This window comes from Peromyscus californicus, unplaced genomic scaffold (genome assembly GCF_007827085.1).
Source record: "Peromyscus californicus insignis strain IS unplaced genomic scaffold, ASM782708v3 Scaffold_14__1_contigs__length_90479793_seg_2, whole genome shotgun sequence".
NCBI classification, from domain to species: domain Eukaryota; kingdom Metazoa; phylum Chordata; class Mammalia; order Rodentia; family Cricetidae; genus Peromyscus; species Peromyscus californicus.
Window position 1 is genome coordinate 56,245,492 of NW_026294436.1, and position 14,293 is coordinate 56,259,784.

A 14,293-nucleotide genomic window follows, 5' to 3' on the forward strand; every position below is an offset into this window, starting at 1 on the left:
GGCGTGTGCGTGCGGGAGGCGCGGCTGGGACGGCGGGGAACAGCGCGCAGCGGCGGAGCCCCGGTTGGCGGTGGCTCGGGCGGTGGCGTTGGCTTTTACATCTGGGCGTTTCCTGTTGGGAGGGCTCAGGGCGGGAGTCGTTAGGCTGGCCCTGTCTGGCGTCTCTCAACTTGTCCCGAGACTGCGCGAGCGACCAATTGCTCGAATGAACGAAGGAAGGAAGCAGGGGTTCCCAGACTTTTTGAGGGTGTGTCTAGCGGTAGGAGACCCGCCAGGGCCAGGCGTCTAATCCGCGAGGGGGCGCCGGACTTGGCGGCGAATCGCCAGAGGGCAGCCGGGGGCGGGCAGCTGGCAGGGCAGGAGTAGGCTCAGGTGCCCGCGAGCCCGGAACGGCATCTGGTAAGGCCGGTAATGCCGGGCCGTAGACTCTCGCGCCCAGTGGGTGCGCGTTCTATCCTAGAAGCTGGCTGTCAGCCTGGCTCCGGGAGGCGAGTGTCGGGACCGTCAAGCTATGGCGACGCTCCCTGGTAGTCTAGTGGTTAGGATTCGGCGCTCTCACCGCCGCGGCCCGGGTTCGATTCCCGGTCAGGGAAGCCTTTTTTCTTCCTCTCTGGACCCTCGCCTCCTCCAAGCCCTCTGTCTCTTCTTGCCACCTCGTGCGAATTCCTTGGAATCCTTTGTGCCAACAAACCACACACCTCCCTTTTGTTCAGAGGCATCGCGGCTCTGCTCGCCCCTGCTGCTCTCACGCCCCCACCTACCACAACATAGCCCGCTCCCTGTCTGCACAGCCCACCCTTTGCCTAGCTTCCCACTGCCGCCCACCGTCTCTCACACAAGACGCCAACTCTGTGCCTGACCAGCTCAGCCTTGCTGCTTCCCGTCCTGCCCAGCTTACACACCGCCACCATCACGCGGGCACACACACCCACCACGCAGCCCTCGAGCACACGCTTTCTAGCCACTCATGGACCTCACGGAGTCTCCACCTCACTCCCCCGCCTGCTCTGAGGTCCAGAAGCAGCCCAAGCTGCCCCTCCTGACTCACCTGCCTCCTCCCAGGCTCCCTGTGATCTTTACCCTGCTCTTCACAACTCAACGTTCGCTTCAAACAAATGGAGCCATTTTTTTCGGGGTGTATGTGTGTGTGTGTGTGTGTGTGTGTGTGTTTGTGTGTAGGTATGTTATATTTTTATGTATATCTTGAAAAACTCCAGGGTGGTGTTGGGATGAGATGGGGAGGGACGGGACATGCGGTGTGTGGTGGGGTTGCCATGGGGAAGTGTTAGTGCGGGGCAGACGGCCGGGTCGAAGCGAAAAGCATCTGGTATGGTTACCTTACTCAGCGCCCCCGCCGCCGCCGGGGCGGGCAGTGCGCGTCCCCAGCCCCGGTTTCCTCCCTCGAAAGCCCCTAGAGCATCTAAGGAGAGCTGAGGCCAAGTCTGGCGTTGGCAATGCCCCTGTTTCTTCTGATCCTTGGGGACCGTGGCGCATGCGTGTGGGGAAGAGGTGCAGGCCCAGGTTTGAGTCAGAAAATTGGAGCGGAACCTCGTTCCACATGCCGGGTCCAGCGTAGTGTTGATCCCCTCGGTCCTGACCGTGCCAGCAAGTCCGAGGCCCAGAGTCAGATCCTTGAGTGCTGACGGCTGGAATGAGCTCCGCCCGATTCCCAGGCACAGTGGGAGATGCCAGCAGATCCTGGGGGAGCCCAGACAGAGCCTTTTCCCCCCCGGACTCCAGCCCTCCCCTGTCCCAGAATCCCTCCCAGTCCCAGGCGCCTGGAGACACCAGTGTGAAGCGGCATCTGGGAAGGGGCTGTCCGGCCGCCCCCTGGACACCCGTGTGACTCGGAGAGAAGGCCTGGGGGGACCGGCTGCGGGGGGTGAAGCGCAGTCTGTGGACACACTGAGCTTGCTGGAGAGAACGGACTGTCAGCCTGGCCAGTCAATCGGGCGGGATGGTCAGGATTCCCGGCACACACGCCGGCCAGTAGGTCACCTGGACTAGCCCAGGTCTCAGAAAACCAGGGAGCAGTGCCATGACCTGCCAGCAAGGGCTTTGCGATGGCACAGAAGGAGCTAAGATTGAGTTGTCTGTGTTTGTGCCTCTCTGGCCTGTGCCTGGACTTCTGTCTGTCTCTCTGTGTCTGTCTCTGTCTCTGTCTTTCTTCTCTCTCTCTCTCTCTCTCTCTCTCTCTCTCTCTCTCTCTCTCTCTCTCTCTCTGTGTGTGTGTGTGTGTGTATGTGTGTGTTTGTGTATGTATGTGTAACAGAGAGAGAGACACACACAGACAGAGATAGAGAAACAGAGAGACAGAGAGATCTCAGCAGGAAGGGAGTAGTGTCCTGTAGGGCCAAAGACCCTGTGGATGGCCAAGGGTGTGGGTGGCCTCTGGGCGGAGTGAGACCTGGGAGCGGTGGGGTTCTCCACCTCCTCATGGTGGAAGAGGGAGCAAGGAAACACCTGCTGCCGAGTCACGGGAGCTGGGATGCTCTCAAGGGTCTAGACGAGTTGCTGTGGGCAATACGCTAGGGGAAATAAGGCACCCTCGTCCCTGCCGGGGCTGTCCCTCCACAACAAAGGAGGCACAAGGAGGTCTAGAAGCAGGGACGCGTTTCAGGCCCCCCATCAAGAGATGTCCGCCAAGTAAGTATCCATCGTGAGAAAGTCAGGCAGTGTGGGTCCGGTACTGTGGGGTGGGAGGCTGGAGGTGTGGGGTGTGGGTGAGGGGCACGTTATAAGAACCATGGAGGTGCTGGTTGCTGGCGCCAGTGTGCAGAGGAGAGGCTAGGTATGGCAGGTGCTTTGAAATGCCCAGAAAGTGAGTGAGGGATGCAGTGTCTTTGCAGTTGAGCCTGGCTGGCTGAGTTGAGGAGAAGCGACCAAGTAGGTGGGTAGGCGCTGTCTCGCTGGAGTACAGCTGGCACTGGCGCTGTCCAGGAGTTGTGTTGTGTGCACCGCGCGCGGGACTGGCACTAGGAAGGCCTGACGGAGGGGACACTGGACGTGTGGCTGAGGACCAAAAGGGACTGGACTCTGCATGGGCCGGGAATCGAACCCGGGCCTCCCGCGTGGCAGGCGAGAATTCTACCACTGAACCACCCATGCCATGGCCAACGATTTTCCCTTACCGCTGCCACAGCCTCTGCTCCCCGACAGTCCCCGCGTCAGCTGGATCCTGGGCCTTGGCTGCATTGATCGGCCAGGGGAGCGCCACGGTCACGGACAGGAGAGTCCTTCGTCCAGACTGAGGCTCTGGGGCTCAACCGCGCCTCTCCCGGAAGGACGCCTAGGCTCCACGTCAAGCCTGCCCCTGGTGGCCGACGGGCGGGCCGGCGGGCGGGCCGGCGGGCGGGCGGGCTCGTGGCTGTGTGAGCACCAATGGTCTGGCAAGCGTTTGCAGGGAAAGGCCACCTCCGAGAATCCTCGATGACCACAGACCACCAAGATGGGTGCGGTGGGCGTCTCCCGCGGGAGTAGGAGGGAATGGAATGGGCCAGAAAGGGCTGGCGGGCGCGAGGGCTGGGTGAACAGTTCTGGGTGTCGGGTGGGTGTGGACCAAGTCCTGTGTTGGCAAAAGAATGGCAACAGTTAGGCTGGCTGGCTGGCTGGGCTTCCTGGCGCTCTCAGCTTCCGCCTCACTTGCTCCTGGAGGCTCCCCTTCAGCTCTCCTCCAGGAGGTGGTGGCAGCTGGGAGGCGGGCGCTCCTCTATGCACAGGTGTGGCCGAGAAGGTTGGGGGTCGGAGGGGAGCGGCTGCGCTGCAAGGGTTGTGGAAGGAGGCGCGAGGTGCGATCTCTTGGGGTGGGATGGCCAAAAGCTCTTGTATAATATTAGAGGGACCAGCCTTAATATTATACACCCCAGGGGCTCAGGAGAGAGAAATACTAATGACGAGGACTATTTTCAGGAAATAAAATCTCAGCACACCGAGCTCTATAGTCCACTTGCTTTAATTCCTCTGGCATAACATCCTTTATACCCAGCTTCAGTTCTGTTCTCGCGTCTAGCTCCTTTCTTGGCCGATTTCTCTCTATATGTATCTATTGCTTCCTCTAAGTTCTATCTTAATTCTTTTGTCTTAACTCTGCCTCATCTAGGTCCTTTTCATGTTGTTCTTACCCAGCTAGTATTTCCCCATCTGACTCTTCCTCATCTTCCATCTCATTCCTCTAGTACTCTCTTCTAGCCCTTCAATCTAATTTTTCCCCATCTCAGTTTGTTCCTCTCAAGTTCTTACCCATCTAGTTCTTCCATTCTCTTTTCTCTTCTCCGACTCCCTGTACCCTGGAAGTCCTGGTATATAAAGCCAGGCTTCCAGGGTCAAATGGAGGGGTGATAAGAATCACATAGGGAGGTAATAACCGTTAATTATCATTCGCAACCCCAAAGGGAAGTGACCAATGGGGAAATGGATTAACTAAAGGCTAAATTCAGGTAATATCTAAGAAGAGGGAATCTTATGTGCTCAACTATAGTCTTAAACGTGATTAGTAGAAAATGTTAAGAATTTATAAGTTGCTAGATCAATGGGAGAAAATAAAACTGTCTTTTTTTCCTGTGGCTCCTATCTGTCCAAGCTATCTGCCGTTTTTCTGCAGGGTGGGGGAAAGTGTGCTAGTCGCTGGGCAACCTGTGTACAGCTGGATGCCTCTGGTGATAGTTAAAGGGAGGTCTGGAACTGGAGGTAAGGTTTGGGAAAGGAGGAAGTAAAGCTTAATTGGCACATCCGCCAGGTCTTCTCAAACAGGTAGCCTGGATGGTTAAGTCTGTTCTTAGAGAATACAGAGGTATCTCTGATAAAGTATTCTCCTCCATCTAGGGATGGACCTGGCCGGATGCTGCTAATGATGATAATTACAGGGAGGCTTGAACTGGGGTTCTGTCTGAGCATAGCTGTCAGCGCAGAAGGTTATCTAAATATTCCTAGAAGTGGTTAGGTAAGGAGTTAGTGGTCTATAAAGTTAGTAAGGCTGTAAGAAAGGAGGGTCCGAGCTGAATTCTGTAAAGCTATTACTTAACGTCCACCTGACCTAGGTGGTGTCTCCTTGTGGAATTTACCTTAAATCAGGAGACTTGCATGTGGACTGTCCTTGAAAGTGGCCAAGGGAGATATCTGATTCCAGAGAAAGCCTTTCCTGAGGCTGTTCTCCAAATACCTGGAATATGTATGTCCACAGAAGGATCAGTACACACCATTAGCCCTTCTTAGGGAAAAGTCAATTGGGAAAACTATGAAGGCACACATGATTTTCATAACAGAAGACAGCTGATATATAACAACCAAGTAACACCAAAAACTCTTTGGGATTTGGCTTCCTCTGGAGGAATTCCCTGATTCCTCCAGGTAGTGACTTTGCCATGACCAGCTGAGTTCTTATGATATATTTCTGCGGCGTGCAGCAAAAAGCTGAGCCTGTCAGGAGTGGGATTCGAACCCACGCCTCCAGGGGAGACTGCGACCTGAACGCAGCGCCTTAGACCGCTCGGCCATCCTGACGGCGGGTCTAACCGTGAGGCCGCTCTCCTGGCTGGCAGCAGGCGCCCGCGCGCGCGCCGGGCGGACCTGGAGCGACAGGGCGCCCGGACACGAGGCGGTCCGGGTGCTGAGGCTGCAGGCCTCGCCCGGTGTCGTGGACGTGGAGACGCTCCTGGGCGCCAAAGTCCCTGACGGTCCCGGGGGTGCGGTGGGGGTGCGTCTGGGGCAGCAGCGCAGCCGCCGCAGGGCCGCGCAGGTGTGGGTGCAGCCTCTCCTGATGGCGTGGGCGAGGGCGGCAGAAAGCTGTCACCTCTGAGAGCCCCGCTCAACAGCCCGGGCGGGGGCAGGGGGCGGGGGACGCGGTGATCATCCAGGGTTGCGGGTTCGTGTCCTGCTGCGAGGGGCGTTGTGGCGGCGTCCCTGGGACTCTGAGGTTGGGTGCGGGGGTCGGCCATGGCGGGAGGGAGAGCTTAGGGCCTGGCTGGAGCCACGGAGAGGGCTCGGCTTAGCGGTGAAGTCGTCGTGCCGGTCCTCCCCGTTAGTATAGTGGTGAGTATCCCCGCCTGTCACGCGGGAGACCGGGGTTCGATTCCCCGACGAGGAGACGTGCCATCTTTTTAGTTAGACCGTCGCCCACGGCTGCGCTGGCCCTTGGTCCCTTTCCAAGCGCCCGGATCGGGCCGCCCACGGCCCGGCCGGCCCACCCGCCTGCGGACCCTCGGGCCCCTCGCCTGGCACCCGGCACCTGGCCCTGCACTCCGACGCCAGGGAACGTGTCGCCCTCCCGACCAGGCGACGGGTGTCAGAACCGCCTGGGTGCGACTCTCGTGTCCTGAGCCCCCGGTGCGCCAGGCGAGTCTTGGTGGTGACCCGCCCCGAGCGGTCCCGGACGCCCGCTCTTCCCCGTGGCCCTCGCGCACGCCGGGTTGCTGCTGCAGTCAGGTGGCGAGAGCGCCCACAGGGCCCGGCGTGTGCGTGCGGGAGGCGCGGCTGGGACGGCGGGGAACAGCGCGCAGCGGCGGAGCCCCGGTCGGCGGTGGCTCGGGCGGTGGCGTTGGCTTTGACGTCGGGGCGGTCCCCGTGGGGAGGGCTCAGGGCGGGAGCCGGTAGGCGATGTCGCCGTCGCCGCTGTGCACTGTCCGGTGTCAGTCCCCGGCGTGGTGTGGGTGCCGTCCCGGCGGTGTGGCGTTGGTGGTATAGTGGTGAGCATAGCTGCCTTCCAAGCAGTTGACCCGGGTTCGATTCCCGGCCAACGCAGCAGCTGGCGTTTTGCCAAGATCCAGGGCGGAGCCTGGCCCTGACATCTCAGCTTGTTCGGAGACTGCGCGAGCGACCCGATCGCCTGACTGAGCGAAGGAAGGAGGCAGCGGGGCCGAGACGTTTTGAGGGTGTGTCTAGTCGGAGGAGAACCGCCAGGGCCAGGCGTCTAATCTGCGAGGATGGGCCGGGCTTGGCGGCGAATCTCAAGAGCGCAGCGAGCAGCGGGCAGCTGGCAGGGCAGGAGTAGGCGCAGGTGCCCGCGAGCTCCGAACGGCATCTGGTAAGGCCGGTAATGCCGGGCCATCTGCTCTCGCGCCAGGCGGGCGGGCATTCTGTCCTTGAGGATGGCTGTCAGCCTGGCTCTGGGAGGCGAGTGTCCGATGTGGTCTATGCTCCCTGGTGATCTATTGGTTAGGATTCGGCGCTCTCATCGCCGCAGCCTGGGTTCGATTCCCGGTCAGGGAAGCCTTTCTTATTCCTCTGTGGACCCTCGCCTCCTCCAAGCCCTCTGTCTCCTCTTGCCACCTCACGAGGGATCCTTGGCACCAACAAATTACAGGCCACCCTTTTGTTCAGGGTCATCGCGGCTCTGCTCGCCCCTGCTGCTCTCACGCCCCCACCCACCACAACATAGCCCGCTCCCTGTCTGCACAGCCCACCCTTTGCCTAGCTTCCCACTGCCGCCCACCGTCTCTCACACAAGACGCCAACTCTGCGCCTGGACAGCTCAGCCTTGCTGCTTCCCGTCCTGCCCAGCTTACACACAGGTGTAAGGCGCAGGTGTGAGTCGAAAACCGTGAGCGGAACCTCCGTCCCCCTGTTGGGTCCACCGCCGGGTGGGTCCCCTCGGTCCTGACGGTGCCAGCAAGTCCGAGGCCCAGAGTCAGATCCTGGAGTGCTGACAGCTGGATTGAGCTCTGCCCGATTCGCAGGCACAGTGGGAGATGCCAGTAGATCCCTGGGCAGCCCAGACAGAGCCTTTTCCCTCCGGACTCCAGCCCTCCCCTGTCCCAGAAGCCCTCCCAGTCCCGGGCACCGGGAGACACCCTTGTGAAGAGGCTTCTAGGAAGGGTGTGTGCGACCGCCCCCTGGCCACCTGTGTGACTCGGAGAGAAGGCCACCGGGAAACAGACACCGGACAATCTTTCGCTGGCAGGCGTCCAAACGGGGGCCGTGGAATGCCAACAGCAGGGATGCAGGTGTGACTGGCTCTGTGCTGGCTGGGTTTGGGCAACGTGACAGCTCTGGGCAGAGGGACTGTACCGTGAGAAAATGTCTCTCTAGCGTGTGCCTGCCATGAGTGATGGATGTGGGACAGCCCACGGGGCGTAAGTAGGGATGGTGTAGGGGTGCGGGTAAGGGGGCGGGCATGGCATGACGGTCTGGTGAGTTGTGGCTAGGGGCCGTCCCACCCCTGGGCAGGCAATCCTGAACTGTGTAGGACAGCTGGCTGAGCAAGCCAGTAGGGAGCACTCTCCCACAGACAGCTACTACAGCAGTTCCCGCCTCCGGGACCCTACCCTGGCTTCCCTCTGGGAGGGACTTAGGAGCCTTAAGGTGAAACAAAGGCTTCTCCGCCCAAGTTGCTTTTGGTCACGATTTTTTATCGCAATAATACAAACCCTAAGTCAGAAAGAACTTGGTTCCCTGAGTGGAGTCTTGCTGTGACAGACTCGATCACCTGGCCTTCCTGAGGATTGTGAAAGGCCTTTGAACTGTGGGCATGGGGCAAAGCACCTGACTGCTCCAAGCTGGCTGTGCTCCTCTGGGGCAGCTTGGAAGAGAATGTAGAGAGCCATGCTGACGCTGACGCTGACGACTACGCAGGCACCTGAAGTTTCAGCGAGCACCTGGGAAGTCCCTGGAAGAACTCCGTTGGGGTCCTTCGGGTGTTTGGAATGAAGAAGGTGTGGTCCTGCTCAGCTGGGGCTGAAGATTCATCTATGGTTTACGAACAAGAGACCGGACCCAGCAAGGTGAAACCTTGGCTGTGCAGGGACAATCCTTGATGGTGCTCCACTGGAGCGGAGAAGCCAGCGGTGATTAAGAAGACAGCAGTGTGGTGGAGGTGAAACCTCCCCACCCCCCTTACCCCGGGGGCGGGGTCTTCCTGAAGGTCAGCATATAGAGGCTGAACCCCAATTCCAGTCAGACAATTTGAAAACGTGTAGGACTCGGCTATGTGGTGAAGGCATTGAAGGTGTGGAAGGATGGATCCCAGAGAGCAGCAGAGGCTTGGAGATGGGCGGTGGGTCTGGAGTCCCCAGAGAGAGGCTGAGAGGGGACATGAGCAAAGGTGCAGCCTCGGGTGAACCCCACTGCGACCAGAAGGGGTGGATCGTGGGGAACAGTGGAGGCTTGGCATTTCCACATGACATGCTCAGAGAGTCCCCGAAGAGAGCCCAGCAGAGGCTGTCACCAGCGAAGGCGGGGTACTTGGAGATGGGGGTATCCAGGGACAAGCACCAAAGGGGAGCAACAGCTTCAGAGTCGAGACCATCTAGGCCTGGTTGAGCAGCTGCTGTGAATGGCAGAGCTGAGGGAGGGTGACTGTCCACCCCTTCTGGACCCACAAGAGAGCCAGTGAACAGGAGAGCTCAGACACTGGGCTTGTGACAGTGTTGGACTTTGGTTTTGCTTTCCTAGGATATTGATCGTACCTGGATTCTTTCCTCTCCCAGCAGAAGAGTCTTTATCTTAAAACAAAACAAAACCAAATCAAAACAAAACAATAACAACCACCAAACTCTGTGTGTTTTAAGTACACTGAACGTTGAATCTTTGACTTGAAAAAGACTGTGGCACCTATGAAGTTCTTTGTTGTGGAATATTAGCTGTAGATGTGTTCCATTCGATTATGATGTGGAATATTTGCTGAACGATACAAAGAAGGGTAGCCCCAAGAGTCTGGCAGGTTACATAGGGAAAGGCCACTGGCAGAGAAGATGCCTCAAAGATCAGAGCCCAGCAAGATGGGCGGGGTGAGTGTTTCTCGCAAGAGTTGGTGGAATGGAATGGCCAAGAACTGGTGTGCCCCAGGGCTGGGCGAACATGTCTGGATGTCGGGTGGTGGTGGAAGTTCATTCGTGTGCATGAAGTCCTCTACTTTCAGAAAGCACTGGCCCCAGGGCTCAGAGCGGACACTGTTACTCCATTTTCACAGTGACCTCTCTCCCCAACAGGAAAGAAGGTGACCACCTAATGCTCCCCAACAGAATTTTGTGTGTGTTCACGAGATGGTTTTTCTCCAGGCACTGTCTGACAGGGGAAGTTAAGTATATAATCGGAATAAAGCACTGTATCAAATGTGGAAATAAAATTGTAAAAGGAAAAAAGCAAAAAAGTTAAGCATGAAGTGTAATGTTCTTTTGATTGAAAATGCAGAAACAATAAGGAGAAAAACTAGAAATATTAACTTACGGTGAGGGTGGGAGGTGAGGCTGACAACATTTTGAGACAATGAAGTTAGGCCTGAGTAAAAAAGGACCTGAGGTGTATCATCCCCAAGAAAAAGGAGCAGAGACTGGGGTGAGGGGCGGGGGAGGTGGAGAGAATCAGTTAGGGTGCATATAAAGTTGGGGTGTATCATCCCCAAGAAAAAGGAGCAGAGACTGGGGTGAGGGGCGGGGGAGGTGGAGATAATCAGTTAGGGTCCATATAAAGTTTGATATTTATGTCTAGACAGGAAGAGAAAAGATGCATGAAAGCAGAAAATTGCTGACAATGAAGAAGCCAAGTGAGAAAAGGAGAATGTCAGGAGTGGGATTCGAACCCACGCCTCCAGGGGAGACTGCGACCTTAACGCAGCGCCTTAGACCGCTCGGCCATCCTGACAGAGTGAGTGACCCTTAATTCACTCACCTCCCTGATATGTGGATTCCATCTGTGTGTCCACTTGAATAGATGTGATGGGATTCCAGGGCTCCTGGCAGATTAGGTACTCTGTTGTCTAAAAACTGACTGTCCTTCATGTTTTAAATATCCGGTCAACTATCTCATTTCACCTTATTTAAAGGTATATGTTTGTTGCTATGTTGCTATGAGTCAGTGACAGTTCCTGGATGCCAGACTCCGAACCACAAAAGAAATAAAAATAGATAATGTACACCCCTAAATATACTGTCTGATACACTTCAATAAATACCTTATGTTTATTTTTTCGTGTTTGTTTTTTTTTTCTGCACGCATGTGCACCAAATGGAGTCCAGAGAGGGCATCATATCCCTAGGAAGTTTAGTTCCAGTGAGCTATGAGCCCCCCACATTGATGCCCGATTCCACGGTTCATTGGAAAAGGAGCTAGTGTCTCAACCACTGAGTCAGCTCTCCAGCCTAAGGACATACATTGATCAATCAAGCAGTTAAGTCATTTTAGACTGCCTTATATTGAACAAGTTCCCCTTAGTAGCTAGAGATGATTTTAAACTCTGACCCTCCTCTTTCATTTACTTTCCATGAGTTGGAACTGCAGGTAGGTGCCACCACACCCAGCTTGTACAAAGTTTTGTAAAATTTCCTCCTCTGTCTACATACAATTTTTGCATTTAAGTACTCCTTACATAAGTAAATATCTTACTATTACATATAGCTACGAATTTAACATGATGTCTGTGATCTACAAGTGTTTAAGTGTTGGGACAACCTAAAATGAACAATATCAACAATAGAGGCAAAGTATCACTACAGTGGAATATGAAATCTTTCGTTGCTGGAAGTACTTCATAAGTAGCCAGAAAATTATGGAACGCATCTAAGAGTGTGGTTGTCCTTGAGAAAGAGTTTTCTTTTTGAAATTATTATCCTGGGATTAGACATGTTTCTGACTCATAAGAATACCAAAGTAGTTCTTTTTTTTTTTTTTTTTTTAGTTAGAAGGGTGTTTTTAAGATACTAGAAAGAAAATATAGCAACAAAGACTTTTGGAAGCCAGGCAGTATCCTCCTGGGATGGCCCAGAAACGCTTTGCAAATGGAGCTCCTTATGGCGAGGCCCTTTGGAGAATCCCACTGACCTGGTAAGGACCTCGCGGAAGCAATACTGCAGATCTCTGCACCCATCCTAGGGAGCTCACGAGCTTCAGACCTTTCTAACTTTCACTAGGCCTATTCCTATGGTAATTCTTAGTTTGGTAATTCTTAGTTGTGACTCTGGCTGAGTTTACTGGGAACAAAAGCTGAGAATTATTCTAAAGTTTGTACAAGGAAATTAAACCTCTTTGCAATCTATCACAGAAACCAGTTCCTCAAGTTATCCCTGCTGCCTTTACAGTCATCCGGAGTAAGCAGGAGGAACTTACTAAGGCTCAATTAACTGTTCTAAAGGAGGGGGCAATGAGAGAGAGAGAGACAGACAGACAGACAGGCAGACAGAAAGACAGACAGAACCACATCCCAAGAACTTAGGACCTGGTTTCTTAAAAGGTGACATTATGAACTTATAGAACATATAAGGAAAAGATAAAGGGCATTGAAAGGTCAGACATCACTTTCGTGCGAGGGCATGAAAGACAGGTCAGACATTTTTCCAATACCAAAATATCAACAAAAGAATCTAAATCTCCCAGTCCCCTTAGAAGTAAAAAATACAAGTAGAAACTGCCAGGAAGAACAGAAACTTTGTCCGAAAAGTGAAAGGTGAGGTATTAGTCATTACCATTTGGAGAATGTATAAAGAACAGGATTATAACTGCAGCTCACACAAACATGATATACAGACCATGTAGAAATTGACTTACACCTGAAAAGTATTATTCTAGGTATGGGATCATACTCTCTGCTAACTACAAGAATATAAAAGCACCATATTGTTAAGGACTAACAGGAGGGTCTGAATGACTTTCATTGTGTAACGGCATGTTTTCAGGCAGCCTGGGCAGAGTAAAAACAGGATGTGCCTGGCTAGATATAACCATTTGGCGTGGAATATAAAATTCATGCTTAGATACAGGAAAAGGGTAAATTAATGACAAGGGAGTGGGAAAGAGGAAAAGAAACTAAAATGGGTAAATGACTTGAAAAACGATTAAAGAGAAAGGATTGAAAATGCATGATTGAATCCATTATAAATAAATAAATATTTATAAATAAGACAGCTTGAGGTATTGTGGTCCATGTATATGAAAGACAATCAGAGGACAGACTCTTCATTTTCAACAAATTCACAGCTCAATCCTCAACCCAGAACTGTGCTGGAGCTGGACACCACAAAACAAACAAACAAAAAAACAAAAAACAAGAAAAACAAACAAAATAAAAACTCAGAACAAACAAAGCATAATTCAGAGCACTCACAAAACACTGTTTGAGGAGTGAGGAGATGGCTCAGAGGTTAAGAGTACTGGCAACTCTTCCTGAGGACCTGAGTTCAATTCCCAGCAACTACATTGTAATTCACAACAAAATATGGGGCCCTCTTTTGGAGGGGAAACATACATAAAGGCAAAACACTGTGCACATAATAAGTAAACTCTAAAAAAAAAAAAAAAAGGCAACACAGGCTGTTGTAGATGCTTGAGAAATAGTGGATGGAAACATTTAGTTCATGACATTAGATTAAAATCTCCAAAACCATGAAAAAAATTAATCAAGAATTGTGACGCTGCTGTCTTCTAAATCACCAATGATATCCCATTAATCACTTAATCTCACCTCCAGTGGAACACCATCAAGGATTGTCCCCGCACAGCCAAGGTTTCATCTTGCTGGGTCCGGTCTCTTGTTCATAATCCACAGATGATTCTTCAGCCCTGGCTGAGCAGGACCACACCTTCTTCATTCCAAACACCCAAAGGGCCCCAATGGAGTTCTTTCAGGGACGTCCCAGGTGCCCGCTGAAACTTCAGGAGCCGGGCCTCCATCTTCGTTGTTATCTGGTTCAGAGTCTGGCATCCAGGGACTGTCACTGACTCATAGCAATAAACATAAACCTTTAAATAAGGTGAATGAGATAGTTGAGCAGATATTTAAAACATGAAGGACAGTCAGTTTTTAGACAACTGAGTACCTAATCTGCCAGGATCCCTGGAATCCCGTCACATCTACTCAAGTGGACACACGGATGGAATCCACACATCAGGGAGGTGAGTGAATTGGGGGTCACTCACCCTGTCAGGATGGCCGAGCGGTCTAAGGCGCTGCGTTAAGGTCGCAGTCTCCCCTGGAGGCGTGGGTTCGAATCCCACCTCTGACAAGCTTGTCCTCTTTTCTTGCATACATTCATTATCCCTGTCAGGTCGGCAATTTGCTGCTTTCATGCATCTTTTCTCTTCCTGTCTAGACATAAATGTCTAATTTTATATGCAGCCTAACCGACTCTCTCCACTCCCCCCCCCCCATCATGCCAGTCCCTGCTCCTTTTTCTTTGGAATGCTAGGCAAGGGGTGCCATTGAGGCACATCCCAGGTCCTTTTTTACTCAAAACTTACTTGTCTCAAAATGTTGTCAGCCTCACCTCCCACCCTCACCATAAGTTAATATTTCTAGTTTTTCCTTCTTATTGTTTCTGCATTTTCAATCAAAAGAACATTACACTTCATGCTTAACTTTTTTTTTTTGCCT

The 14,293-nt window shown here is 53.3% G+C and overlaps 7 non-coding genes across 7 annotated transcripts; 4 read left to right on the top strand and 3 right to left on the bottom strand.

Moving 5' to 3' along the window:
- The first annotated feature begins 521 nt into the window (after positions 1-521).
- On the top strand, positions 522-593 carry Trnae-cuc (transfer RNA glutamic acid (anticodon CUC)). The gene has a single exon. It is a non-coding gene; the product is annotated as a tRNA-Glu (tRNA).
- A 2,444-nt stretch (positions 594-3,037) lies between these two features.
- Trnag-gcc (transfer RNA glycine (anticodon GCC)) lies at positions 3,038-3,108 on the bottom strand. Its single transcript has one exon. It is a non-coding gene; the product is annotated as a tRNA-Gly (tRNA).
- Positions 3,109-5,416: 2,308 nt separating this feature from the next.
- Positions 5,417-5,499, bottom strand: Trnal-cag (transfer RNA leucine (anticodon CAG)). Its single transcript has one exon. It is a non-coding gene; the product is annotated as a tRNA-Leu (tRNA).
- Positions 5,500-6,010: 511 nt separating this feature from the next.
- Trnad-guc (transfer RNA aspartic acid (anticodon GUC)) lies at positions 6,011-6,082 on the top strand. The gene has a single exon. It is a non-coding gene; the product is annotated as a tRNA-Asp (tRNA).
- A 581-nt stretch (positions 6,083-6,663) lies between these two features.
- Trnag-ucc (transfer RNA glycine (anticodon UCC)) lies at positions 6,664-6,735 on the top strand. Its single transcript has one exon. It is a non-coding gene; the product is annotated as a tRNA-Gly (tRNA).
- Positions 6,736-10,489: 3,754 nt separating this feature from the next.
- Trnal-aag (transfer RNA leucine (anticodon AAG)) lies at positions 10,490-10,572 on the bottom strand. Its single transcript has one exon. It is a non-coding gene; the product is annotated as a tRNA-Leu (tRNA).
- Positions 10,573-13,842: 3,270 nt separating this feature from the next.
- On the top strand, positions 13,843-13,925 carry Trnal-aag (transfer RNA leucine (anticodon AAG)). Its single transcript has one exon. It is a non-coding gene; the product is annotated as a tRNA-Leu (tRNA).
- The last annotated feature ends 368 nt before the right edge of the window (positions 13,926-14,293 follow it).